The following is a 27,626-nucleotide window of genomic DNA, read 5'->3' as shown; positions in this document are numbered from 1 at the left end:
AGCTCATACTAAGATGTGGGTTTTAAAGGTAGATAAGAAGTGTCCTGGTCACTGCATTGTAAGATATTTTTCATGGGAGGGAACACAATTCCTGCAGTTTTTCTACCTCCACGTTTAAATATTCACTGGAGAGAGAATAATACTACAGCCCCTTTACTATGACATACAGATATTGGTCCCACCACTGTCTAAACAAATAATTATGTGTTATATATGGAATTCTCCTTTTTTTAACATATATTTTACTTCTCAGAATTTTATCACTTGGCTGATGAAAATAGGTAGAGAGAAAAGTAATTTTGTAATATCATGTAGCAACAGCTGTTGTGCAGAAGCAGAACAGCTTAAAGCCACTTTCACTAAATTATGTTACCATTAAAGTGAGTACAACATTTCAGTAAGTCTGATATGAAACACCAGAATACACTAGGGGTAATGTTGTGTTTCATGGATAAACTTTTGCCAACCCAGCTTACATTTCCTATTGCCATTGCAGGTTGCTGTTTCTGGGGAAGACCTTTCAGCTGGTTAGTGTAAGGTATGCAGTCTGGTTGCTTAACCACACCTTCCTGAGTACCAGAAGGAGCACTGTCAGAGCTTTTTCATATGCGTTTTTTAAATGCTAAGAAAACCTTAGTGACAATGCAGATGTATTTGGCAGCCCGTTGTTCTCCCATAAGGTGTGGCAAAGTTCATAAACTAAAGAAGGAAGAAAAAATTGCTATAAATAGTATGCAAAATATCTAAACCCTTTCACCGCTTCCAGTTGCCACAGAAAACGGCTGAGCAGTCTTATGTTTTCCTTTCTAAAATTGCTTGGCAGAGCAAGATGCTAATCATAGCAGGTGCCACCACATTTCATGGAGATGCACAATCTTCAATGTTAGTGGGCCTGGTTTTCACACAATTTGAATACCTCTCTACTCTGAAAACGCGTGAAATATCTTGCAAAAGTCCCTGAAAGTCTGGTCCATAGCACGCTCAACTTGTGTATCTTGATCTTGCACCACTGCCATTACTACCTTAGCTAAAGACCACAAAGAGTTACTGATAAAATCAGTTATCTAAGGAAAATCTGGTAAGTCAAATGACACCTGTGTGGTACCAGCTGAATGGCTGTAACCAGTTTTGTAGCTTGTGTTATTGATAAATAACGTATTTGTTAATGTGTTACCATTACCTGAATTAACAAAGAATATTCATATGGGTGACTAATGAAATGAAAATCAGATTCTGATCAATAATAGTGGGAGTGTGAGAATTATGAGTAGATGTGCATTTTTTCATTAAAGAACTAGAAAGACTTTATAATATCCCCATCACCTAAAAATCCCAGAGAGCTCTGGGAAAGAACCAACAGTGCTGAACTTAGGGAAAGCCATCTTGTTAAAACATGTTGGAGGAGGAGAAGTTAAAGGGAGGAAAGTTTGTTCCTGCTCCATATCTGAAATTTTCTTATAGCAATTAATTGGTTAAGGGCAGCGTAAATACACAGGAGACAACCCCCACCCCACCCCCGGCAGTTCTTTTTCTGATGCAGATAAAGAGATGTATCTGTCCAATAAAATCATATCCATGTGAGGAACTTCAGATTACACTTATCTGATAGACTGGATTTCTCTCCTTGTCCTGGTATTGTGGTGGGATTATCTGCTAGGGCTAAACAGCCTTTTCCCTTGTAATGATGATTCTTTCTTTTACTGTTTGGATCAAATTAGTTGATTGACAACTTGCTAGTAATTTGAAAACCTATGTGGAAATTTTATATCAATCAAAAAAACCCAGTGAACCAATATCCCGCCTGTTTAATGAAATCTTCATTTGATGGGTGAGTTCCACACTGGTGTTATCAGCACATGTAACTGCTATGCATGCCAGCCAAATGTAACAGATTGTGATCCTGTTCTCTATCCACATCAAAGCTGAATATAAGCATGGAAGAAAGGAAGGTTTCTCCCCATTCCTGGAAGACGCTGGCTGTGGTACAGTTAGCACAGAATGGCTTCCTGTAGAAAAGTTCTTAGAAAATGCATTCCAAAATGACAAATTCACTAACTGCAGAAATAAGACAAAGGCCAAAAAATGGGAATCAGAAAGGATGGAGTTGAACTTAAAAAGTTTCAGAGAAGGACAAAAAAGGATGATCAAAGATACAAAATTACTTCTCCACACAAGGAACAAATGCATCAGCTGAGACCCTTTCAGTGTGGTGAAGGGATATATGAAAGGAGGTATTAGCGGTCTAAAAAAGAGTATGAGAAAGGTGTATTTCAATTGTCCCCCAGTACAAGAGCTATTTGGCATCAAAATTATGCTGGTAGGAAGGAAAAAAAAAAAAAGAGGGAGGGAAGGAGGGAGGGAGGGAGGGAGGGAGGAAGGAAGGAAGGAAGGAAGGAAGGAAGGAAGGAAGGAAGGAAGGAAGGAAGGAAGGAAGGAAGGAAGGAAGGAAGGAAGGAAGGAAGGAAGGAAGGAAGGAAGGAAGGAAGGAAGGAAGGAAGGGTATTTCTTCCTACAATATGCATGTAAGCTGTCCTTGCTGCAGGAAGCTGTGTTTCCAGTAGTTTATGAAATGCAACAATTTATTTATATACATGTATATCTGTACTTGTGTGTGTGTATGTGTGTATGTATATCAATACTTATATATGTATGTATGTGTACAGTTCAATGAGAAACAGTTCAATGAGAAACAAGACAAGCTTGTGGAAGAGAAATCCACTGATGGTTACTAAGTAAGCAGAAACTACATTTGGATAAGAAAGATCTTAACATGCAAATTGGTAGACACTGTAAGGGCACTTAGGGAAAGCAAGTGATATGCTTTCCTTGTTCTTCCACTCTTCCCTGAGCAAAACTGCTTCTGGCCACTGTTGGAGACAGAATATTGGACTAAATAGACCTTTGAGCTGCCCAATGACTGTCACTCCTATGTTATGCCCCTATGGTCAAAATTTATGTAAGGCACATAACTAGAACTGCATTAAAATTGTTTTCTAATTCTTTCATGTTGATGTAAACAATGAGCAACACAATTAAGGTGATACAAATTTTTGTAGAATGTTGATGTTTTAGGTATTAGAATAAGCCAGTCTACTCAGTAAAGGGGCTGTCACTCAGCCTCTCAGCTGAGAGTCATTCAGCATTGTTATTTTAGTTTCTTCAGTCTGAATTTCTTCTCTAGTTAGATGACAAATGTGGAGAGTATGTGTATATGTAAATATGGAGAGCACTGTATTTTGTTAGCACATTTTTAAGACCCTTTCCTTACTCATAAATACCTTTGCAGTCAAATAAAATTGCTCATCTGTTCAAAGAACAGATAAAATAGCATGACAGATTTATGATATGTGTTGAAATGTAGGTCATCTGCAGGAGTAAAATAGAAAATGGTTTCACAGAGGTGGCATCTTCCCTACACATTCCCCTCCTAGATTCTCTGGAGAAGAATTCAGCTGTCTCATTGTCCTCCCTTGTCCACAGAAGCAGAACAATTAATAGCTTTTCCAAGTGTATTCCAAGGAATAAATTTCAGGTGCAGATTTCAATCACGAGCAGAACTATGGGAAAGAAAGGAGAATACATTTCCAAAATTGACATATCTGCAAGTAGGTCTTCATGGGCTGAGAAGCTGAAGAAACAACTGAGCTCTCTTCTTGCCTTTACAAAATACTTGTCCTTTGATATGAACTGGCCAATAGACTGTTACAACGGTGAGGTAGTACATTTTAAATATCAGCTTCTCCTTCCCTTTTATTCTGAGTAAATTATATTCTTCTGAATAATTGTTTTCAAAATTGTGAGTACTTTGGAAATAATGTTGGCATGTTTTACATGAGTTTTAATGTTCACTACACGAAGAATTGAGCTGAAGTTGGGTTTTTTTCATTTGTTTTTGTTGCTGCTGTTTTTAAGTGCAATGAAAACAAGGCTGGGCTTTAAAACAGGAAGATTTCCAAATAATTTGGGTGATATTACAAAGGAAAGAGTCAGAACAGAATTATTGTAATTATCTATATGTAATCATGGAGTCCCATATCACTTCCTGAAGTTCCAGATCCTGCCATGGTGCTATAGGAGCATGCCATGAAGAACCCAGCAATTTCGAATGTGGGCTGCTCTGGGTCCTCGTGCGGGCTATTAGCCTGAGAAAACTAAGTGACAATTAATGTCTAAGTAAATAATCTGAATTCTGCTCAATGAAAGGAGAAGCCAAACTGGTGACAGCTGTTTTCAAACACTTCTTTCCTCAGAGCTGGGCGAGACTTTCCATCCCAGGCCCTATTTAACAAAAAAGCTAGGCTACATCAAAAGCTAGGCTCCTACCTCTGCATTTGTCACTCAAGGCACCCCTAATGTAATTCATCTCACTCTAATGTAGATGACTAAAGTAGGTCAGAGCATTGGGCTCTGGAAGTTACTATTTCTCTCCACTGTCTTGAAAGGGAGCCTAAGATGACAAGTCAGATGTAGGCATCTACTCTGTAAACACCTGGACATGTCAGACAAATGCCATGTAATGGCAGGATTTAAAATAATTTTTTTCCTCTTGCAGAAAGCAATGACTTCTTTCCAAATTAAAAGGAAGAGGAAACAAGCATGCAGATTTTTTTTCTCTGTGTCTGGCCAAACTTCAAGTCACAAAGCTCATTCTGCAGCCTCAGCAGTACCACATCTATACTACATCAAAATTTGTCTCATTCTCAAGTGAACTACGTGTCCTGAGATGCATTGTAGAAAGCAGCTTCCCTACTGCACTGCGGCCACTTACACAAAAAGTGTGACAAGGAAATTATAATCTGACCATGTGGGGAGTCTGACCCACAGAGAAACTGCAAGACGAGAGGAGCGAGAGAAACCAAAAGAACATTGTGCTTTCCTGGCAGTTCTGTCCCTTTCATTCATGGGTACAAAGGAAATATTCCTTCTATTTTTAGAAGGAACTTGTCAGATCTTTCTGGATCTTCACCCTCTAGCTACAACAAAAGTAAGACTTGAATTTTTGGGTTTAGCTGCCTTACTTTCAGTTTACTGTATTCGCTCTGTTCAGATTCTCGAGCTACCGACAAACCAGTTATAAATGGGGTTTGACATCTTCTATGGACCTGTGAGCAGAACCTCCATAGCATTGTGCCTAAATCTCAATCTTTGAATTCTTTGTCTTTTCTTAATTTTCATTTTACCATATGCAGTTCTGCTCCAGAATATTTTAAACTCTTAAACTCATAGTCCTAGACTCTTTTTAGGTGGAAGCAGAAAGCTCCAAGTTAGCGAGTTATGTTGCAGCTTAATTATATGGCCAGGTTGGGTGTGTGAAAATAGCCAGCGCACACTGGAGAATAAATTGCTGGGTTTGGTTTTTCTTGATTTACAAGTTGCTATAAGAGGTGCATGTTCCCAGGGAGTGGTGAAAAGTAGGGGTGTGTTAAACAGGTTTAAGAACATTTTAAAGAGACACCGTCAGGTTTGAGACGTGGTAGATTTGGTGTACTTCCTCCTTCCTTCCAAATAACATTTTCTGTTTCTGTGGTTACAAACAGCTAAGCTGCAGCCTGCCTCTCTGTTTAAGTGATACCACAAAATCCAGTGTAGCAGTTATGTGTCTCACTGGTCGTGCTCTCTGTCTTTTTTTTTTTTTTTTTTTTTGCCATCAGTCAGGAAATGAAACTGCCAGAACTGCTGTTCTGCACTCCTCAGAGATCAGAATTCACATGCCATCAAGTCCAGCCAGTAAAATCTTGTGGTTTTCTGTAAAAATAGCTGTGGTGAGGACAAGCAACGCTTGGATCAAACTACTTCTCCACTCAGAGCAGTGCAGAGTTATCTGCTAGTGTTGCTGGGGCCGCCGCTTTAAGGTCTGAAATATCCCAATCCAAATTCTGGGCTGCAACTTCCCAGGAACCTTGGCAAAAGCCACATGATTTTGAACACGAATTTTTTTGTTTCTCAGAGATTTTGCATGGATACCAGACATAACTTGAAAACTTTTATAGACATAGCATTGGCTTTGAGCCTTGGAGATCTACTGGGTATTTTCTCCTTCTGGGTATACTACTGGAACTAAGGGTAATTCCAATTGAAAGTGAGAGCAATCTTTCTTAAATGGATTTCACAAGAGATGACTGGAATATCAATTTCAATCGCTTGCTTAGTATAGGAGGACAGAATTAGCCGAGCATGATGTACATACAAACTTCAGCCTGCCATTATTGCAAATAACGCTGAAGTCTTTGTTTGGGAGGATTAAACCTCACTCTCTAGGGAATATTTTTAAATCACGTTTTTTTCCCCCAGCTGGTAAATATGTTAAAATTTGGATCTCTACTGTGGCATTATAGATATATAAGATAGCACTACCTACAGTGCTATCTGACATCCTGTATAATATAAATATTCAGCACCAAAAGGTCCAATATTTATTTATTCAGAAAACATATATTTTAAATCCCCCCCTTCCAAAGGCAATAAGAGAGCTCGATGAAACACACAAAAATCATTGTTAGCCAGACCAAAACTTAGTTCATGAAAAGAACACAGTGGGGACATGACTTGCAAGTGCCACTGTTTGGAAGAAGCAGAGCAGATGGAGACTGAGATTTGGAAGTAGGTAGCAAAGTAACTGAAGAGGAGCTGGAAGGAGCTGAAATAAAACTGAAGGAGGAAGACGTCAAAGAGAAAATGGAAGCAAGCAAAAAAGGATCTAGAAGGTCAAAGATCAATCTGATCTCATACACCGACAATGCAAATCCTACAGAGCTGTGCTCATCAAGGGTTTCGAGAACTGTACCCTCATATATAAAGATTAATGTTTCCTACTGGTTTTTAAGCAGTGATAAAAGTATTCATGTTAAAAAAAGAATATCTCTTTCCCTGGAAATCTTACATTTTAGAAAAATTGCAATCAAATGAAGGGAGACAGGATGAGCAGTGATGTTGCATGAGAGCTATGTCATGAACAATGCATGGCATGTCAGCTATTCCTTCCACACGGTTTGTGATCGGGACAGATTAACATCGGAATTATGCTGCAGAAGGAGCAAATAAAGGCAAATACCCAGGATGAGAAAGGATGATGGTAGCTCAGCTGCAAACAAGGGAACGAAGGGATTTGAAGACAGTGCCACAAACATGCAACACTTGGAGGTTCATGCAGAAGGGCAAGTTCAGTTATAGCCTCTTAGTACAATTTTTCTCAGGGTTTTGTGAGGCCAGCCTCCTAAACAGTCAAAGGTATAACTGCAGGGACTACCCACTCAGGAAATGCCACAGAGATCGTCATGAACCAGTATCTCTGCCTTTTATCTAACTGTACAGTGCGGTGATCCAGTAAACGGGTGTTGACAATAGGTTTTGCAGTGAACAGCAAGGGTGCGGTTTCATTATCAGTTTAAACTGATCTATTACCACATTCCCACCACAAGGAACAGTTCTGGCTTCCCTGTCCTGCCCTTGGCCATGCCCTCCAACTAGTCCCTCAGATTGCCTCTGTCAGTCAGCAAACATCATGATTCAGTTCATTGCAAGTCTCACAATCAACAGAACTGAAACAAAACAAACAAAAAAAAGATACAGGGTAGGGCAAGACCACCCCATAGTCAAAATATGCAGTTAGGTGGTTTACACCAGTCAGGAAATTAGCTCTTAAAGCTAGCATTTTAATTTAGCAACTACTGAAACAAAATCACAGAATGACAGAATGGTAGGGTTGGAAGGGGCCTCTGGAGTCCAACCCCCCTGCCACAGCAGGGTCACCCAGAGCAGGTTGCACAGGAACGCGTCCAGGCAGGTTTTGAATGTCTCCAGAGATGGAGACTCCACCACCTCCCTGGGCAGCCTGTGCCAGGGCTCTGCCACCCTCAAAGGAAAGAAGTTCCTCCCCATGTTTAGGTGGAACTTCCTGTGCTCAAGTTTGTGCCCATTATCTCTTGTCCTGTCCCCGGGCACCACTGAAAAGAGCCTGGCCCCATCCTCCTGACACCCACCCTTTAAGTATTTATAAGTGTTGATAAGATCCCCCCTCAGCTGTCTTTTTTTTTGCAGACTGAAGAGACTCAAATCCCTCAGCCTTTCTTCATAAGAGAGGTGTTCCAGTCCCCTCATCATCTTGGTAGCCCTTTGCTGTACCCTCTCCAGCAGTTCCCTGTCCTTCTTGAACCGGGGAGCCCAGAACTGGACACAGACAGTTCACACCTCAAGATCAGTATTTTAACTTCTCTGTAATTCAGTCTTATTTTACTAAGGATATCCCTTCACTAGAGTATTTTTCCTGCCCTAGTCTCCACAGGATTTCAATTGGAAGGGCTTGCCAACACTTAGAAAGAACCTTCTATGGCATTTGAGAGAATGCCCTAAGTTTCTTGAAGTACTGCATTAGCTTTCCTCTCATCTGTAAATCACACCTTACTCAAATCTCTACACATACATATATGGGAAAAGTTATTAAAAACATAATTGGGGAATATGAGTGATTTTCCAGTTATTACCCATATATCTTCTTTTCCGCATGGCAGAACTTTTTCTGGTCTCAACATTTGTTCTCACATTAGTGGTCTTTGACATCTTTCAGCCACTACTGGGAAGGGCAAAACTTGAGGATGGGATTTGAGTGACAGGAATCATTATCACTTTAGATATTAATGAAGCCATCTGATATCCAAAGTAGTCAACAACTCAAAAGATAAATACTTTTGTATGTTTCTCCACCACCATCCTTGAAGATGGACTGGTACTGGTTTTGGCTAGGGGAGAGCTAATTTTATTCATAGTAGCTTGTATGGTGCTATGTTTTGGATCTGTGACAAAAACAATGTTGACAATGCAGATATTTAGATGATGCTGAGCAGTGCTTACGCAGCATCAAGGCCTTTTCTGTTTCTCACCCCACCCCACCAGTGGGTAGGCTAGGGGTGCACGAGAAGTTGGGAGGGGACACAGCTGGGACAGCTGACCCCAGCTGACCAATCGGGTATCCAATAACATGTGATGTCACACTCAGCAGTAAAAGCTGGGAGACAGGAGAAAGGGAAGACATTTGGAGTTATGTTATTTGTCTTCCTAAGTAACCATTATGCATGATGGAGCTCTGCTTTCCTGCAGATGGCTGAACACCTGCCTGCCAGTGGGAAGCAGTGAATTAGTTCCTTATTTTGCTTTGCTTGTGCATGCAGCTTTTGCTTACCTATTAAACTGTATTTGTCTCAACTCATGAGGTTTCTCACTTTTACCCTTCAGATTCCCTCCCCCATTCCATAATGGGAGGAGTGAGCAAGTGGCTGAGTGGTGTTTAGCTGCATACTGGGGTTAACCCACAACACAGACTTTAATCAAATAATAGGATCAATTCATAGAATCACAGAATCACAGAACTGATGAGGTTGGAAGGGACCTCTCAAGATCATGTAGTCCAATGCTCCTGCTCAAGCACAATCAACTAGAGTATGTTGCCAAGATGGTGCCCAGTTGGGCTTTGAATATCTGGAAGGACGGAGACTGCACAACCTCTCTGGACAATCTGTTCCAGTGTTTGACCACCCCCACAGTAAAGAAGTGATTTCTTGAGTTCAGATGGAATTTTATGACTCTTAATTTATGTCCATTGCCTCTTTTCCTGTCAATGGGCACTACTGAGAAGGGTCTGACTGTCTCTGCATCATTCCTTCCCTTGATGAGATCCCCCCGAGCCTTCTCTTCTCAAGGCTGAACAGTTCCAGCTCTCTCAGCCTCTCCTTATATGAAATGTGCTCCAGTTCCTTAATCATCTTTGTGGCCCTGTTCTGGACTTGTTCCACTAAGTCCGTATCTTTCTTGTATTGGGTAGCTCCAAACTGGACACAGTACTCCAGATGCAGCCTCACCAATACTGAAGAGAAGAAGGATCACCTCCTTTGACCTGCTGACAATGGTCTTACTAACATAGCCCAGGAGGCTGCTGGCCTTTTTTGCCATGAGGGTGCATTGCTGGCTCATCTTATTGTCCGCCTCCTGGATAACTTCCACTCCAAGGACCTTCTCAGCAAAGCCACTTTCCAGCCAGTGGACCCCCGGTGTGTACTGGTGCCTGGGGTTTTTCCTCCCCAGATGTAAGACTTCGCCTTTGTTGAAGTTGATGAGATTCCTCTCTGCCCTGTTCTCCAGCTTGTCAACGTCCCTCTGGATGGTGGCACAACCATCTGGCACATCAAACAGTCCGCCCAGTTTTGTATCATCTGTGAACTTGCTGAAAGTGCACTCCACTCCTTCGTCCAGGTCATTAATGAAGACGGTGAACAGTGCTGGCCCCAGTATTAAGCCCTAGGATACATCACTGTTGACTTCAACAATCTGAAGCATAGACCTTCGTTCTTCTTATGATGAGTGACAATTTCTCTTCTCCCAAAGCTGTATGTAAACTATATAAATTGCTGCTTCCCCACACGGAAGACCAGGCCAGAGTTAATAACTTTGAAAAGCAGTCCACACTCACTCTGTAATTATGTGCATCTTCTCTTCATGGACAGCGTCAACCTATTTCCTCCCTCTTTTCCCCCCATCCTTGCCACATCCCATCCCTGACAACCATGGTATGTAAAAAAGATGAAGGGCTTCCTTGAACTCTTCATTTAATAATGAACAAGAAGGAAGGAGATAATCACCCGTACATTGGCAACTCTATAATTAGAAAGTCAATGAAATGTAAACTATCTCCACTTCTGCCTTCTAATTAATTTCTTGTAATTACTAAAATGTACAGATTTATTTTCATTCTTCCGTTGCAACAGAGATGACTATTAAAAAGTTTGCAAAAAGAAAGAATAGTACAAGCCCAAAAACTGAAATTCATATACAGCAGGCAGTTTAAATGTAAATAAAAAATTGTATTAAAAGCCAAGGAGGTGAGCGTACTAAATAAGCATATTATATTGCAATGCTCCCACTGAGTCAAATAGTATTTAATCACTTGCAGTTTTGTGTGAGTAAGCACTAAAGGTGTTGCTCTGTGATGAACACCCAAGCTAATCTAAATACACAGGCACACTATCTCATAAGCAGTACTACTATGAAAGGTAAAATACATAACAGCTTTGATTTATTCAACAAGGTACAGAATATACATTCAGGCAAATATATGACCACACAGTAGAAGCAGACATAGATAGTGTAGAGATGAGGGTAACTTTAACCACTGCTTTATATATTTTAATTCCACAGTAAATTTCATGTTTGTAAGAAATAAATATTGGTTTCCTGAGCTTAAATATGGTCATGTACGAAATTAATGTTCCAGATGGCAAGCTTTCTCTATAGTTGTCATGAGCAGTGTGCCAGTCAAACGGGAGGAGTCCCAGCCCTAGCCCCTAGGCTGCTTATGTAGAGTCTATGAACACAAGGTGGCCACAAGTCCCTTGTATTACTTTCTCCTCAATTTGCGTTTAATGGAGCGGTCCTTAGTCAGTACTTTGAAGTAAAGGTGGTGGACATCCATCTGTTTCTGGTTCCAGATAGATAAATCTCAGAATAAGGCACCTGCAAGACAGATGTAAGACATCCCCTGCCCTCAGTGTTTTTGCATTGACACTCCTAGATGACTGCACAAAGGGAAAGGGAATTTCAGGTGGCTCCATGTTCGGGGGTTTCTGACTCCATGCATCATTTAAGGCAGGCGGAAATGGCCTGACTCAGAGATTTGCATGCCAGTCTGAGTGACAGACACCTCACTGCATCCTCTGGCTATGTCTGACCTTCCCTGAACGGCTCTAATGCTCTTGTTGAGACCTATGTAAATTCTCCCCATAAATCCAGAGAGAAACTTGGGAGTAAGAATAAGGACAGATGCAAGTTCTGAAATCCTCCCAAAACCAGCACGAAACACAAAGGGTTAGATTACTCCCTTGTCACAGATACAAAGAAGTGTCTGCTTACTTCTGTCAGGGATTTTCAGTACACATGCTTAGGTATGTCCCGGTATGAATTGTTATGGGTCTTGGGCCAGGGTCTGCCCTAGCTATTGCTGTCTCTGCCTCCCAGCCCCGTGTGTCCCTCCAAGTCACAGCAGGTATTACGTTCTGTTACACCAAATCTTCAAGGAACTATCAGACATGAGAGCTTCTGCTATATTTCAGAATCACTCAGTACAATAGACAGAAAAATCTGTGAAGGATTTATTCATTATTTCTGGCATTGCAGGATGAATCTTCAAGAGGCTGCTCAAGCTGTATGAATAGATGGAGTATGAACAGGTGGAGTTCACAGTCCTGAGGGATATGGGTCAGGGGAAGAGTAAAGTCAAGACCCCGAATTTTAGGAAAGCAAACTTCCAATCAATAGGACCCCCTGGGAAACTGCCCTCAGGGACAAGGGAGAAGAATAGAGCTGTCAGATCTTTAAGGACACTTTCCTTAAAGTGCAAGAGCTCTTGATCCCCAGATGTAAGAAATCAGGAAAGGAAGGCAAGAGACCAACACGTCTGAGTCAAGACCAGCTGGTCAAACTAAAGGGCAGGAAGGAAATGCACAGGCAATGGAAACAGGGACAGGTATACGCTTGTACGTACTCTTCCAGGAGGGAAGAGTATAGCGATGCTGCCCGGTTGTGTAGGGATGGGATCGAGAAGGCCAAGGCACAGCTGGAGCTGAACTTGGCGAGGGACACAAACAATAATAAGAAGGGCTTCTACAGGTATGTCAGCTAGAAGGAAGGTCAAAGAAAACGTACCCCCCCTGATGAACAAGACTGTCAAACTGGTAACAATGGACGAGGAGAAGACTGAGGTACTCAACAATCTTTTGCCCCAGTCTTCACTGGCAGCCTCTCTTCCCACACCTCTTGAGTGGATGGACCACAAGGGAGGGACTGGGGGAGCAAAGTCCTTCACACTGTAAGAGAAGATCAAGATTGTGACCATCTGAGAAACTGGAACATAGAGAAGTCTATGGGACCTGACAACCTGCATCCAAGAGTTCTGAGGGAATTGTCTGATGTAGTTGTCAAGACACTCTCCATGATATTTGAAATGTCATGGCGGTCAGGTGAAGTCCCCGGTGACTTAAAAAAAATATTGCACCCATTTTTAAAAAGGGTAGAAAGGAGGACCCTGGGAACTACCTACCTGTCAGCCTCACCTGTGTGCCTGGGAAGATTATGGAACAGATCCTCCTAGAAACTATGCTAAGGCACGTGGAAGACAGGGAGGGGATTCGAGACAGCCAGCGTGGCTGCACCAAGGGTAAGTCCTGCCTGACCAACCTAATGACCTTCTGTGATGGAGTGACTACATCAGTGGAAAAGGGAAGAGTTACGGATGTCATCTATCTGGACTTCTGTAAGGCCTTAGACATGGTCCCCTACAACATCTTTCTCTCTAAATTGGAGAGATATGGATTTGACGGGTGGACTGTTCAGTGGATGAGGAATTGGCTGAATGGTCACATCCAGAGGGTAGTGGTCAACAGCTCAATATCCAGATGGAGACCAGTGACAAGTGGTGTCTCTCAGGGGTCCATATTGGGACCAGTACTGTTTAATACCTTCATCAGTGACATAGACAGTGGGATCAAGTGCACCCCCATCAAGTTTGCAGATGACACCAAGCTGAATGGTGCAGTTGACACACCTGAGATGGGAGGCCATCCAGAGGGACCTGGACAGGCTCTAGAAGTGGGCCCATGTGAACCTCACAAGGTTCAACAAGGCCAAGTGCAAGGTCCTGCACCTGGGTCGGGGCAACCCCCGGTATCAATACAGGATGGGGGATGAAGGGATTGAGAGTAGCCCTGCTGCGAAGGACTTGGTACTGCTGGATGTGAGTCAGCAATGTGCACTCACAGCCCAGAAGGCCAACCATATCCTGGGCTGCATCAAAAGAAGCCAGCAGGTTGAAGGAGGTGATTCTGCCCCTCTACTCTGCGCTGGTGAGACCCCACCTTGAGTACTGCATCCAGCTCTGGAGCCCTCAGCACAGGGAAGACATGGACCTGTTGGAGTGGGTCCAGAGGAGGGACACAAAAATGATCAGAGGGCTGGAGCCCCTCTCCTATGAGGACAGTCTGAGAGAGTTGGGTTGTTCAGCCTGGAGAAGAGAAGGCTCTGGGAAGACCTGATTGCGGCCTTTTAGTACTTAAAGGAGGCTTATAAGAAAGATGGGGAAAAACTTTTTAACAGGGCCTCTTGCACTAGGACAAGGGGAAACGGTTTTAAACTAAAAAAGGGAGGATTTAGACTAGATATAAGGAAGAAACTTTTTATGATGAGGGTGGTGAAACATGTGAACAAGTTGCCCAGAGAGGTGGTAGATGCCCCATCCATGGAAACATCATCAGTCAGGTTGGACAGGGCTCTAAGCAACCTGATCTAGTTGAAGATGTCCCTGCTCTTTGCAGAGGAGGTTGGACTAGACAACCTTTAAAGGTCCCTTTCAAACCAAACTATTCTATAATTCTATGATTGTATTCCATGATTTATTGTCTCCATGCGAGAGGTTGAGCACTGTCCTTACTTCTGAGTGCATGTCCTTGCACCTTCCTCTGAGGCATCTGGCTCAGGGCCCTGTCAGAAACAAATTACTGGCCTGGATGGTATGTAGCTCTAATCTAGTGTGTCCATACCTCTATAATCGAAAGGATTAAAGGCAGAAGTACCCTTCTTGCTACCAGCCTTCACAATAGAAAAGAGTGACTCAAAATATGATATTGACATTACAATATTACAAAAATCCTAGTCAGGTCCCCCTTCTACTTTTAGCTGTAATAATCATCCTGCGGATCATCCTGAGTGCCATCGTGTGGCACATACAGGACAACCAGGTGATTAGACCCAGTCAGTACGGGCTCATGAAAGGCAGGTCCTGCTTGACTAACCTGATCTCCTTCTATTACAAGGTGGCCCACTTAGTGGATGAGGGAAAGGCTGTGGATGTTGTTTACACGGACGTCACTAAAGCCTTCGATACCGTTTCCCACAGCATTCTCCCAGAGAAATTGGCTGCTCATGGCTTGGATGGGTGTATGCTTCACTGGGTAAAAAACTGGCTGGAAGGCTGGGCCCACAGAGTGGTGGTGAATGGAATTAAATCCAGTTGGCAGGTGGTGTTCCTGAGGGCTCAGTACTGGGGCTGGTTATCTTTAATATCTTTATCAATGACCTGGACGAGGGCATCAAGTGCACCCTCAGTGAGTTTGCAGATGACACCAAGTTAGGCAGGAGCGTTGATCTGCTTGAGGGTAGGACGGCTCTACAGAGGGATCTGGACAGACTGGATTGATGGGCCGAGGCCAATGGTATGAAGTTCAATGAGGCCAAGTGCCGGATCCTGCACTTGGGTCACAACAACCCCATGCAGCGCCACAGGCTTGGGGAAGAGTGGCTGGAGAGCTGCCCAACAGAGAAGGACCTGGGGCTCTTGGCTGCCAGCCAGCTGAATATGAGCCAGCAGTGTGCCCAGGTGGCCAAGAAGGCCTACAGCATCCTGGCTTTTACCAGAAATAGTATGTCCAGCAAGACTAAGGAAGTGATCATCCCCCTGTCCTCGGCACTGGTGAGGCTCCACCTTGAATACTGTGTCCAGTTTTGGGTCTCTCACTCCAAGAAAGACATCGAGATTCTGGAGCGTGTCCAGCGAAGGGCAACAAAGCGGGTGAGGGGACAGGAAAACAAGTCTTATGAGGAGCGGCTGAGGGAATTGGGGTTGTTTAGCCTGGAGAAAAGGAGGCTGAGGGGAGATCTTATTGCTCTCTACAGCTACCTGAAAGGAGGTTGTGGAGAGGTGGGGGTCGGTCTCTTCTCACAAGTAACAAGTAATAGGACAAGAGGAAATGACCTCAAGTTACACCAGGGTAGGTTTAGATTGGATCTTAGGAAAAATTTCTTCATCAACAGGGTTATCAAGCAATGGAACTGGCCGCCCAGGGAAGTGGCGGAATTGCCACCCCTGGAGGTATTTAAAAGATGGGTAGACATGGTGCTTAGGGACATGGTTTAGCAGTGGTTTTGTCAGACTTAGGTTAATGAAAAGCTCCCTTCCAACCTAGATTATTCTATGATTCTATAATTGATTTAATTTTCCACATTATCGTCTCTCAAAAAACATAAATATTTTCATCCAGATGTACGCAGTAGCCCAAAGATCATAGGACAGGGCAATACACACGAGACTGAAGTTGGTACATAGTGCTAATTTAATTTAATCACAATCTATTAAGTATTTACATAAATGCAATCCTCCAAGGAAATCTGGTTTTATTTGCCAAGAGCAGTTCCTTGAAGGATGATAGGGTAAGAAATACTACACGTATTATTACAAATAATTACTTAGAGGTGAATGTACCAATTTTAATTCTGTCAGGTAATCTTGTTATTTATCATTACTTACAATCACTTATTCTGCTTGCACTAGTTTATAGTTGATTTTAGATACTGGCAATACTTTTTTTTTCTCCCGTAACCAAGTCCTGCCTTCCATCCCCTTGGAAGGACATTGTCTCAGTCCCACTCCGCCTGAAGTAATAGAAAGACTCAGATAGTCGTCTTCTGACAGGGCAACTGCCCAGAATAAAACAGCCCCTCACCTTACCATGATCCAAGACAAGGACAGCTCTTCCAAGATGGGTTGGACTTTCCCATGGACCCCACGTAGAGACCCTACCCTCTTCAGAGGCTCCTTTCTGTAGTGCAGAGCTGCATCTGCAGCAATCCCCTCCCAGTTTACCTGTCCTGCCAGATGATTTTAGGACTCAAACCAAAGCAAATCTGAGCTTCAGTGCAGGAAGCTCTCTTTCAGGAGCACAGCTCTCAGGTAACCCAGATGATATAATAAAATGATGCTGTCCACTTTCCCCTCTCCATGTATTCTCCGTTAAAAGCACTATGCAATTAAGATTATTTCACAAATAAGGAGAATTTGACTGTAAATAAAATTTGATTTTACTATTCAAGCAATAAGGTGGGATAATAGAAACTGGTCTAGACTTGAGCCATTCTGTAGCTCAGAGTTCACAGTAATGCTCACAGAGGTAAAAATAATCCAGTATTTCGACAAGGCAGTTCTGCTAGAAAACTGCTGACTATAGAGTCCTATGCACTTAGTCTTTGAAAGGTTAAATTGTTCTTTAACATGATTAAATGGAAAGCTGTACCTCTAAAAATCCTCAGCCCATCTCTTACCTCTCTCCAGAAATATGTAAATTCCATAGGCAGGTTATTTTATTCGGAATTCTCTAGCCACATACAGGTATGTCTCTGTGTAGGTATCTGCCTTGTTTGGAGCAAGGAACTTGGTGTCCACCTCACATCTAAACTGGGTGAGGAGCATCCAGAGGTGATACTGCCCTGATGAAGACCTGAAGAGTTTGGTGCAATATGTGTTTTCAGGCACTGCCTAACCCTTCAAAATCGGAAGCCTAACACTAAACTAACACTAAACCAGAGTTGCTGCAAACGCTTAATTATAAAATAAATGTGACCACAGCTGGTGTAGTAGCAAGGGACCTTCCTTGGTTTATTCATAGCTCACGACGTGCTGTTTCATTTGTGATTGGTGCCCTGCTTGTATCCAGGAAAAGAAAGTGGCCACAACTGTGCTGCCTCCTATCTAAATAAACCAGCAGTTAGTATGTTGTCCTGAGTGAAGGACACTGCAGTTTCTAAGTCTGGGCATTAACTCATTTATATTTTGCATGTGCTCAGAGAGAGCACAAGAGAAAAGGAGGAGCTGAAGCCTTTTTCCTAAAGAAAATGTCCAACCTACAAAATTCTGAAGACAGGATGTTCCATCTCCCTACACATCAGACTCTCGGAGAAATAACCATCCTGTGTTTTTCAGATGGTGCCTGTGGTGGAACTAAGAGCCATTTGTCTATTTTACACTAGTTGCAAGAGCAGGTAAATAAACAGAATTGCTGTGTCTACATTTTGCTACAAAAGTGCATGAATAAAACCCATCTTTAGCTGTCAAGTTAGGGCTGTACTTGTGTTGTATGAAGTACCGTTTGAGAGTAGCAATACCAGTATTTTTTTACTTTTTTAAGCATGTATACCACAAAGTATAAGAGCAATTTCTTTTGTGTTAGAACAAGAGAGAGATTTAAAACATCCCTTGTTCTGTCTATGTATGCTTGTATCTCTCCATAAACCTTCTGCTACATTTCACAAGGCCGATCCATAAGTTGTGCCTTCTAGCTATGCTCTACTCGGCCTCCTGAAAAAAAAAATAAATTCATAGCTCAGCACAAAATCTCTCCTATTTTCTTCCTGATGAGTTTTTGAACCCTCCAGTTCTGTTACTAAAACGTCATGGTTGTTACAAAGTGTTGTAAAATACTTCATAGGTCCAGATACATGGGGATAGGCTGTCCAGATGAGTCTACCTCAAAACTTCCAGGTGGTTTAACTACGCCTTTCTAGACTTCATCGCGAGCACACACTTGCCTGTGAGAGAAACGAACGCCTCTCCATGATGACGGTGTGGCCCTCCTTGCTCATGTGCACTCACTTGTCTTCAGTTAACGACAGAACTCACGCTAAACTTACGTTCACAAGAGGGATTCTAACATTTGAATCAAATAACCGATAATCTTGTTTCTGAACAGATCATGCAGCAAGGACCATACTAGATACTTGACAGCCTTTAGACCGGGATCCAGTGCAAATACCTTTTCATAAACTAAATATTTAATTTTACTATATCCACTTGCTTATTTATAATGCAGATTCCCTCAGAACTGAGAGTGATACTGATTTGCAGTTATCGATTCTAGAACATGCTTACCATTTAGTGCAATCTGCAGTTAGAGCACTAGGTGGAAATAGAGCAATAAAAATAAGAGCTGTTATCAAATCTTCAGTACAACAAATGGAAGAGCTTTCTCCAACACACGACTGAAATCCCAGGAGAGAAATGGCAGCTTAAATCCGCTTCATTTTATTGGGGACCTTTATCATTCTTCTTTCTTGTGCGCAAGCACAAGAAAAAATATTCTCCCTAGACTTTTTAAACTTGACTTTTTCATTTTCTTTCCTTGCTGACTTGCTCTAAATTTTGGGATACATGTATTCAGACTGCTCAGATGTATTTCTGCTGGTTGTCGTTCAAGTATTTCAGTGGAAATTAGTATCTGAGTTAGACATATAGCAATTTTTTCCTCTATTGCTTTTTGTAGTTTTGTAAAACTTCATGTTTAACAAATACTTAGCCTGAGCTGCTTTTGTCTGCTGCCATTTGCTTGTCATAGGTTCTAAACAAATAACATAGTGAAAATAGAATGTGTGCTTTTCACATAAATTGTTGCATATGCAACAAGAAAAGCACAGTTAGAAAAGTCACCCTCATTTTAATCCTTTGTATAACTGAGTTCTAGGAGCCTCTTTAATATAATTCTGATTTTTTTTTCAGCTCAAGAGAACTGAAATGATATTTAGCTTTGGATGATAGCCATCTTTTAGATATCGTGCTGCTTGTGGAAATCTTGGCTCCAAAAAAATCCATATGCAGAATGCAACTGCAGCAAAAGCCACAGAAATAAGGAGGAATGATGTAGCACTTCAATGGAAACCACAAAGCAGAGCTGAGCTGCACAATTGCAGCGCTGGTCCAAGTGTGCGTGGTCAGGATGGGACATCCGGCCATTCTCACCCTACTTCCAAAAAACGACCAATCTTAGTGTAAGACCATCCATTTGAAAGGATACAGATTTACGCAGCCTCAAAAGAGACTGGCCTAGTCATCCTTCACCCCTTTCAGTATTGTTCGCAGAGCCTGAAAGGTCTGGGTTAAGAAGCTGGTGTAGCAGCAAGGGACATCTCTAGTTCTATAGCTCATGACGTACTGTTTCATTTGTGATTGGCGCCCTGCTTGGATCCAGAATTAATACATAACAAATCATGAGGTTTCCTGCACTATTTTCACTTCTTCCAAATTCATCTAAAGTTTTTAATTAGTACATTGGTGATCCCCAATAACTTGCTCTGTTTCATTCTGCGTGTTTACCCAAGTTCTGCCTATTTGCCCACCTTTTAACACAGTAAGAGGGCAGATACTAGTGTCACAGGCCAGTTTGGCAAACTGAAGTGGATTTCAACTGCCCGAGGTGACTTAGTCAATCGGCTCAGATGCCAGAGCAAGTATTCATACTGGTGGAATGCAAGTCAAAATCTTAACTGAACTTGAAACCTGTTGAAGCTTGGGGAATAACTAAGCCTATTGTTCCCGATCCAAGTAAATATAACCTCCTATCTACCAGGTATTTCAATTCAATAGGTTAGATTAAATGATTTTGAGTACATTTTCTAAACTCTGTAGGAACAAACACTAAGCTAAATTCGAAGAGCAAGTATCAGGTAGATGCATAAGACCTACTGTCTGCATTCCTGAAGAAAGTTTGTGTGTAATTGGTGCAAGGAAGTTTAGATAGGGCAAGATATAAATGCAATTACAAAGTAAAAACTTCTGTTTTGGAAGGATTTTGAGGAAGTCAGTACAGACGCCATTGAATTAAACCTACCTGCGGGATACTGTACATTTCCTCAAATCTTTGTTAAAATTAAAAAAAAAATTAAAAAAATGCTGTAAAATAAGTAATGTCTAACTTAGTTCTTTGCCCCTCACAAGATGGTCATCCTAATCCTTATCCTTAAGGCCATCTATCAGAGGAGAAGGCACATGTTAAATAGCATGGAAATCTCTTTGTAATACAATAAAGAAAGCAGGTTCCTGTGTACATTCAGTATCACCTCCTCTTGAAACAGTGCTAGAAGATGCTGGCGTGTCTTCTATTTGTCCTGTTATTCCAACTCTGCTAAATATGTATGACCTGGATTTTATATCCATCAGACTTTTTAGTACAGTCTATCTACTTGACTGAACGGTTTCCTGATGCCAACTTAAATAAGTCGCGTATTAGTGCAGAGCTGAGAAGAAAAAAGACATTTTCATGACAACCAGAGCCCAGATTACACATGGCAGGAGTGCAGGGGAAACACTACTTGTAAATTAAGCACAGGTTATGGAAATATATGGAAATATGGAAAACTCTGAAAGTCAAACACAAATGTTCTTAATTTTTTTTTTTAATTCAACTTAATCCACATTTCCAAGTTCCATAGGTAAACTTATTGCTATAATATGGACTTACCAATTTCGATACTGAAGAGCGTAGCTAAGGTCAGCTTTCCAGATGCAGGAACTTCCACTGCTTATAAAGCCGATGATTTATTGATCACTGAATAGAGTGAATAGACTCCTAATGTGGCCTCCAATTACTACTTTCTACAGCTAAAATTCCTCTTTCACCAAGATTCAAGTTTCAGGTTAAAGCAGATTGAAAGTTTGTCTCGGCTGTTATCAACTCTTGCTAGCTGGCAGTTGCTGAAAGCGTTACTAGGAGTGGTTTTGGCTTTGAATAGGGTAGTTGTGAGTCAACATGTAGGATAAATCCAGACATGCCCAGCTTTCCTCCTGCTCTGTAAACAAAGTGATCTGATACAGAAATCTGTCTTTGATGATCTTTAGATGCAATAAATATATCTGCCTTTCTGACACATAAAGACTGTACTCATACTGAGCCCAACAGGCATGTGACACGAGTTATTTTTTGAGGCACTCTAAATTGCAATGACTTTCTTGCCTGCAAGGTCAAGTATGAGTGATAAGCGTCAAGAGTGATATCCTGGCTGCTCTAAAGCCAGGAGCAAAATGCCATCGACCTCCGCAGAATAATGACATTGCCCCAAAACACTGCAGACCACTTTGGAGGGGGCTTCCCACAGAGCCCATTTTCTTCCTGTCCATCTTACTCTTCTGGCCACTTCTTTGCATCTTCTTCCATCTTTGCTTCCAGCCAGTTTCCTCTACAAGAAAATCCCTCACAACAAATTTCCCTGTCCTGTTTCCTCTGTTTCCTCAAACAGATTGCCTTTATATTCTAGTTTGTTTTGGTTGAGGTAAATTACAGCTAACAGCATAATCTGAGATCTTTACACGCTAAATTTTTTTCCAGGTGAATAGCTGCGTTGAAGCAAGAGTCATTCAGCTGAGCTCTTTAGAGCATGTCTCTGTGCTGCATATCGCGGGGATAGTAATTTGCTTTCCTGGGTTAATATCACACGTTACAAGTCTTGGCAGTGTAGAATATCTTCTGCAGACAAACAGGACTTTAAGCAGGTGACCAGCAGGATTCTGTATTCATTCCCTGAAGCTGCTAATTGCCACTGTGAAACTGGAACTGCATGTATAAAATTTTAAAGGAATGTATTCAATAGACAAACCAGAACTGCGCTTTTGCAACACGGGACATCAGGAATCTGTGTTTCAAATGTATAGAAATAAGCTGGGCACAGATCAAAAAAGACATATGCAACCATATTCTTTTCAGACTATATCTAAGCCTGCTATCTCCAATAAACTGAACAAACAAAAATAAACACAGTTTTCAATAGGCTTGTTTGTTAGGAAAATTCAAGGAGAAATGAAGATATAGAATTAAAAAAATAAGAAGATTGACTCAAAGGAAGTCAGGATTTCTCCATGAGTGATTACATATATCACCTGCTCATCCACTAATGAATCTGCATTTTTTGCCCCTATAATATTGTAGAACCATAAATTACAATAACGAAAGAGAACACTTTGATCTTCACTCTGACATCTTGTAGAGGCCATTGAACTGCCCTGAATTTTGTTTATATTAGAACATATTTTTTCACATAAAGTGGATCATAAATTACAGTGCAGTATACATTCTGCTTTCTCACCGGTAATAAAAACCTGAATCTCTGCACCAATGCTGCATCTGCAACACAATTATTTGCAGAATCTGTATGCAGGGCATAGCAAAATGTGCTTATTACTCAAATTAGACCATCAAACTGGCAGGCCATGGAAGAATTCTCAAATGGTCCTCAGATCATTTTCCATCATCCTTTAACACTGTAAAATTTATTTGCCATCAAATCTTTGAGTAAACAGCTCTAAAGTAATCTCTCCCTTGGTTGTCAAAAAGTTTGACAGCCCTTGATTAAAAAATAAGCATCTCAGATGCAGAACTGCTGCATGTAAGATACTTTTAGAAATACAAGCCTTATCTAAAGACAAAAGTAGTTTATCATCTGTGTGGTTTGGTTCGCTTTTGGGTGCTAGTCCTCATCTTCACAATTAAAAGGTACTGAAAGTAATTCATTATGAGCTCTGTATACACAGATGTACGCATGCATGCATACTAATTAGTTGTGTTTAATTCAGTCTCCATATCAAATCTATTTTAGGTTATTTTAACAGACTGATGGACTGAATGATATTATTATTAGTGAGTCTTGGGTAGCATAAACTGCAACGACATTATACAACCAAATAAACCAGTACCTGCCAATATTCAGTGAACAGTACTGAAAATAACACTTATGCATTAATATATTAGCTTGACACAATAATTTCCTATCATCAAACTAGTTCATAACTAACAATAAATTAGAATATTTAGCATGCTTGATCATCAAATCATAGTGAATTATTAAGTATCATTTTTAACAGCTTTTTAATAAGACAGCAGTGTCCATTTAATGTCAGTTAGCGATTCTACAAAACGTTCACTGCCTGTGAGCCTGTGATTCTTGGATAATAATTCAGGACATGTTAATTTTATAATGTCAGTCCACTGTTACCCCATCAAGACCTTTGATTCAGTGCCCCTTGCAAAATGGCAGAAGTTCAAGAACATATCAAGGAGTGGAGAGCTTAAAGCACACGCAGTCGCTAACAAGTATTATCATGCACTCAGAATAATTGCTACTAAAAAAAGCCAGCAGCTATCAAGTAGCATTTTAATCTTAATTCAGAATAACTACAGTGTATTAAGCCCCTCTCTGCAGTTTCTAACTAGAGATAATTAAAAATATTTTCCTTTCCAGCTGGAATGAAGGGAACTGTTGAAGAGCTCTTATTGACTGGTGTTTCCTCAAAGTACTGAGGAAACCACAACAGACTTTCAGTTACAAGTAGGCAGAGCTTGTCTTTTATTGTGTAAAACAAAATCTAAAACCAAGTTGGATTTTGACTGATAACAACACATCTTCTTATAGCTATGTTTTATATAGAAGCCTGTTTAGCATGTGAAAAATGAAATCTTGCCTTCCTACGCACAATATACAGAACCATGTGACTTGTATCTTAAAAATGCTTTCGGTTCATAGTGTGTGGTGTTTACCTACTGTATTGTATCTTCTATGACTAAAGACGACTAAACTCGAATTATAGGCACACATACAACATATAAATTTAAATTGGCTGCTTTTTGGTCTTGTATAAAGAACTCACAAACTCAAGCGGTCCATTACAATGCAGTATGATCATGTGGGACTTTAATACATTAATAGAAAAAATGGAAAATTTGACTTCAGGAGGTGGGGTTGTTTCTTTCGTAGAAGGTAACTCAGCAATAAATGCCTGCATCCATTCCTCAGAATTGAAATGACACATCCTAGAAGATTCCAAGCCAAAAAGGGCAAGTGCCAGTCTTAAAGATGGCAAGAAATTCCCTTAACATCTGCTGTGAACAAAGCCAGCCATAGCAGCTAAAACAGAAGGGAATATAACGTAATTATTTCCAGTGTTCTCAGGGGCCTTGCTCGTATTCACAACGATGAGAATTAAAGCTATGCATCACTCTTCTCATTAACTAAGCTGTTTCTTTCCACAGGTGGGATGCAAGAAGGAATAAAATTACGGAGGCATAAACTGTCTTCAGGAGGACTGTCACCGGGCCACTTAGCTTCATTGTGCAGAGTGGCTCTGTGTGGAAGCTGCTGATTCACAGAGTAGGAGGGAGGAATGTCTCCTCTCTTCTTTCGCTAGTGGAGGGCGTGCAGGCTAGCAGACAAAGAAGTCAGCTGGTCACTTCAGCTTTGCAGAACTGGTGATCTCACCCTCTCCTCCCACTCCTACAGAGCAAAGAGCTGCTACGGTATAACTGATTGGTTTTATTTTATTACCTACTCTCCTAACATACGAGAGAAGTTAATGCCCAGTTCTTGGCCGCGTAAATTAATTTGGAATTATTGGACACAAGCCAGCTGATGATGACAGTGCTTGGGGTTTTCTTCTCCCTATAGAAAAAAGAAAACAGCGCTGGACATTTACAACAGAGCTTTTTAGCCAGGCATTAATAAATCATGTGAAGATGACTGATACTGATGATTACTCATATACAATACTTTAGACCTCCTGTTCCTGAACAGAATCAGGTGCCTAAAAATACGTATTTCAATGATTTGCTGTGGATTTAGAATGTTTGCCTTCTCTGTACTGTTTGATGGTATGAAATGAATTAATCACGTATAGAAATACATGCAAATGTCATTGCTTGATTCAATGTTACATTTGTATGAAAGTAGAACTAGTATAAATAGAACCTGCTCCATTTTGAGAATTGTTACTTATGAACAGAGTGCCTAGGTTCATTCATTGCTCATTTAACAATGGAGATTAAATTTGCTTAGCAAGCAAAGAAAAGTGTTGGTAAAAAAAGAATTTGTTGCTCACCGTTGTGGAAAACAGCAACATTATTTTGTCAGTTGGACTGATTATCTACAGAACTGAGACATAGATGCTGAAAAAAATCTACATATACAAAATCTATATAAGGAATTTGAGAACAAAAATGGGGAGAATGTCTGTTGAATAAATTATTTCAGTACAGTGTCACTTGAGCCACCTAACAATGTTATTTCGCACACTGGCAAACTGCTGAAAACATATTTTATACAGTTTGGCTCTTCTGTTTCCCCCTTGCTTTGTGGTGCCAACCCTGGATGTTCTGCCACCCAGTTTTTCTCTTGCTTTAAACAAAAGCTGCTGCTTTGATCATCTGTAGCATGTGCTAAGACACAAGACAGATGCTCCAATGGTGCAGTTGTGCACCCTCAGAAGAAAGCTTCTTATTATTGGAGAAAAAATGATCTCTGCACTTGAGATTAAAGAATGGATTTACTCTTTCTTTGTTTATTCTTCTGCTGCAGGCGAAGTCCAGCTGCCTCTGAGAATGGCCAGATACTCATAATCAGGAGTGGAGCTGTGTGATTAATGCAAAGGATTGGGCAGGAGAAGATAAAGAATTTTATTCTGATCTTCCATTGTCACCGAGGCAAGTTCCCTCACTGTGGGATGCATTACTTCCACTCTTTTGTGGAGCTGAGGATGATAAATCTCCATTCATGAATGAATGTGCACAGAAGCTTTAGAAACCAAATGCAAATTCATGTTTATTTTTTTTATTTACTGTTTTCAAGGGACATTCTCAAGTAACCTGCAGTCCTCCTTTACAAACAAAAGGATTTCACTAATTTATGAACAAGAACCTGTGAGGATGGACAGGAAGAACACGATGGCACACCTAAACTTCTCAGGAGGCAGTGCCCATAGCAGGTGTCAAGCTACTTTCTAATGGCAGGGAAAGTGGAAAAGGGACTGGAGAGTTCCCGCTGTTTGCAGAACTGGGAAAATAAAGGCAACATCACCCTCTTCCCAGCCATCAGGAAGAAAGTCCCATTAGAGCTGTCACCACACTGCAAAATCTGCCTTTTCTGACAAAGGGTTTTCAAAGGGAAGCCTCCCACTAACATGTGCCGGCCAGTGCATCCTGATACTATTTTGGGAGGGCTTTTAATTGGTGTGGATTTGCGGTTCATTTATTTGTTTATTATTGATTCTCTTACCAGCTTAAGACCAGGCACTGAATTACTCTCAAAAGGTAATTTCTAACCGCTAAATAAACAGAGATAGGCTGTGGGCTCCTGCTCAGGATTCTCTGCCACCCATGTTGCCTAACTTTTCTTCTCTATGTGGATCCACTGTGGATCACATCAACCAGCTGTCTCCAAGGCAAACCTGTTAGAGAAGCCGCAAGCCATGGGAAACGGGGACATGAGTCAGTCTGTGGCAGTTGACCATGGGGTCAGGAATTGATACCTTGCCCTCTCCTTTTAGCAGTGTAGATGTAGCCAAGGGTTACGTGTCAAACTATGACCAAAGGTATTGTAGTCATCACACTCTACCACTGGCTTCATGATCAGCACTGGATTACTTCAGCACAAGGAAAAGCTTCTAAGATACTTGAGCTTTTGCGTTACCCAAATGAACTGCATTGCTAATGGGATGAGCCAGCTGCTGAAAGCAAAGCCTTTATTGACAGTGAGAAGAGCACTGTGGGTTAATCAGGTTTTAATCTAAGCTATTCTCTTCTCTGGACACTTTATCTTCCTATGATATTTCTGGGGAATGGTGGTTGAGGGACAAGAGGAAATTTTCATCTGGAGTACAAGTTGTAGAAACTGTGCATGTGAAATGACATAACTGACAGATCTTAGACCTATCATGAAGCTGTGAGTATTGTTTAAAGGGAGATGGAGATACCACCATTTCACAGCAGCAGTGAAGAGCAGCTTGGTCGATGTCGACCAGCAAAGAAAGGAAACATTCTACAAACAGTTGTCAAGAATGCAAAATGTGCAATGAACTCCTCTACATGTAAAAGTGAAATATAGAGCAAAACCTGCCTGGATGTGTTCCTGTCCAGCCTGCTCCAGGTGAACCTGCTTTGGCAGGGGGTTGGACTAGGTGATCTCTGAAGAAGGGAAGGGAAGGGAAGGGAAGGGAAGGGAAGGGAAGGGAAGGG

The 27,626-nt window shown here is 41.3% G+C and overlaps 1 protein-coding gene across 2 annotated transcripts in view; it reads right to left on the bottom strand.

Moving 5' to 3' along the window:
- Positions 1-21,256, bottom strand: part of SCEL (sciellin) — a 77,700-nt gene extending 56,444 nt beyond the window's left edge. For both annotated transcript variants that reach the window (XM_063344344.1, XM_063344522.1), the window contains exon 1: positions 21,096-21,256. The gene's annotated coding sequence lies outside the window, so the exon portion shown is untranslated. The remainder of the gene's footprint in view (positions 1-21,095) is intronic.
- Between the last annotated feature and the right edge of the window lie 6,370 nt (positions 21,257-27,626).

This window comes from Chroicocephalus ridibundus, chromosome 1, assembly GCF_963924245.1.
Source record: "Chroicocephalus ridibundus chromosome 1, bChrRid1.1, whole genome shotgun sequence".
Lineage (NCBI taxonomy): Eukaryota > Metazoa > Chordata > Aves > Charadriiformes > Laridae > Chroicocephalus > Chroicocephalus ridibundus.
The sequence above is the reverse complement of the archived record's forward strand: the minus strand, read 5'-3'. Positions and strand labels throughout refer to the sequence as shown.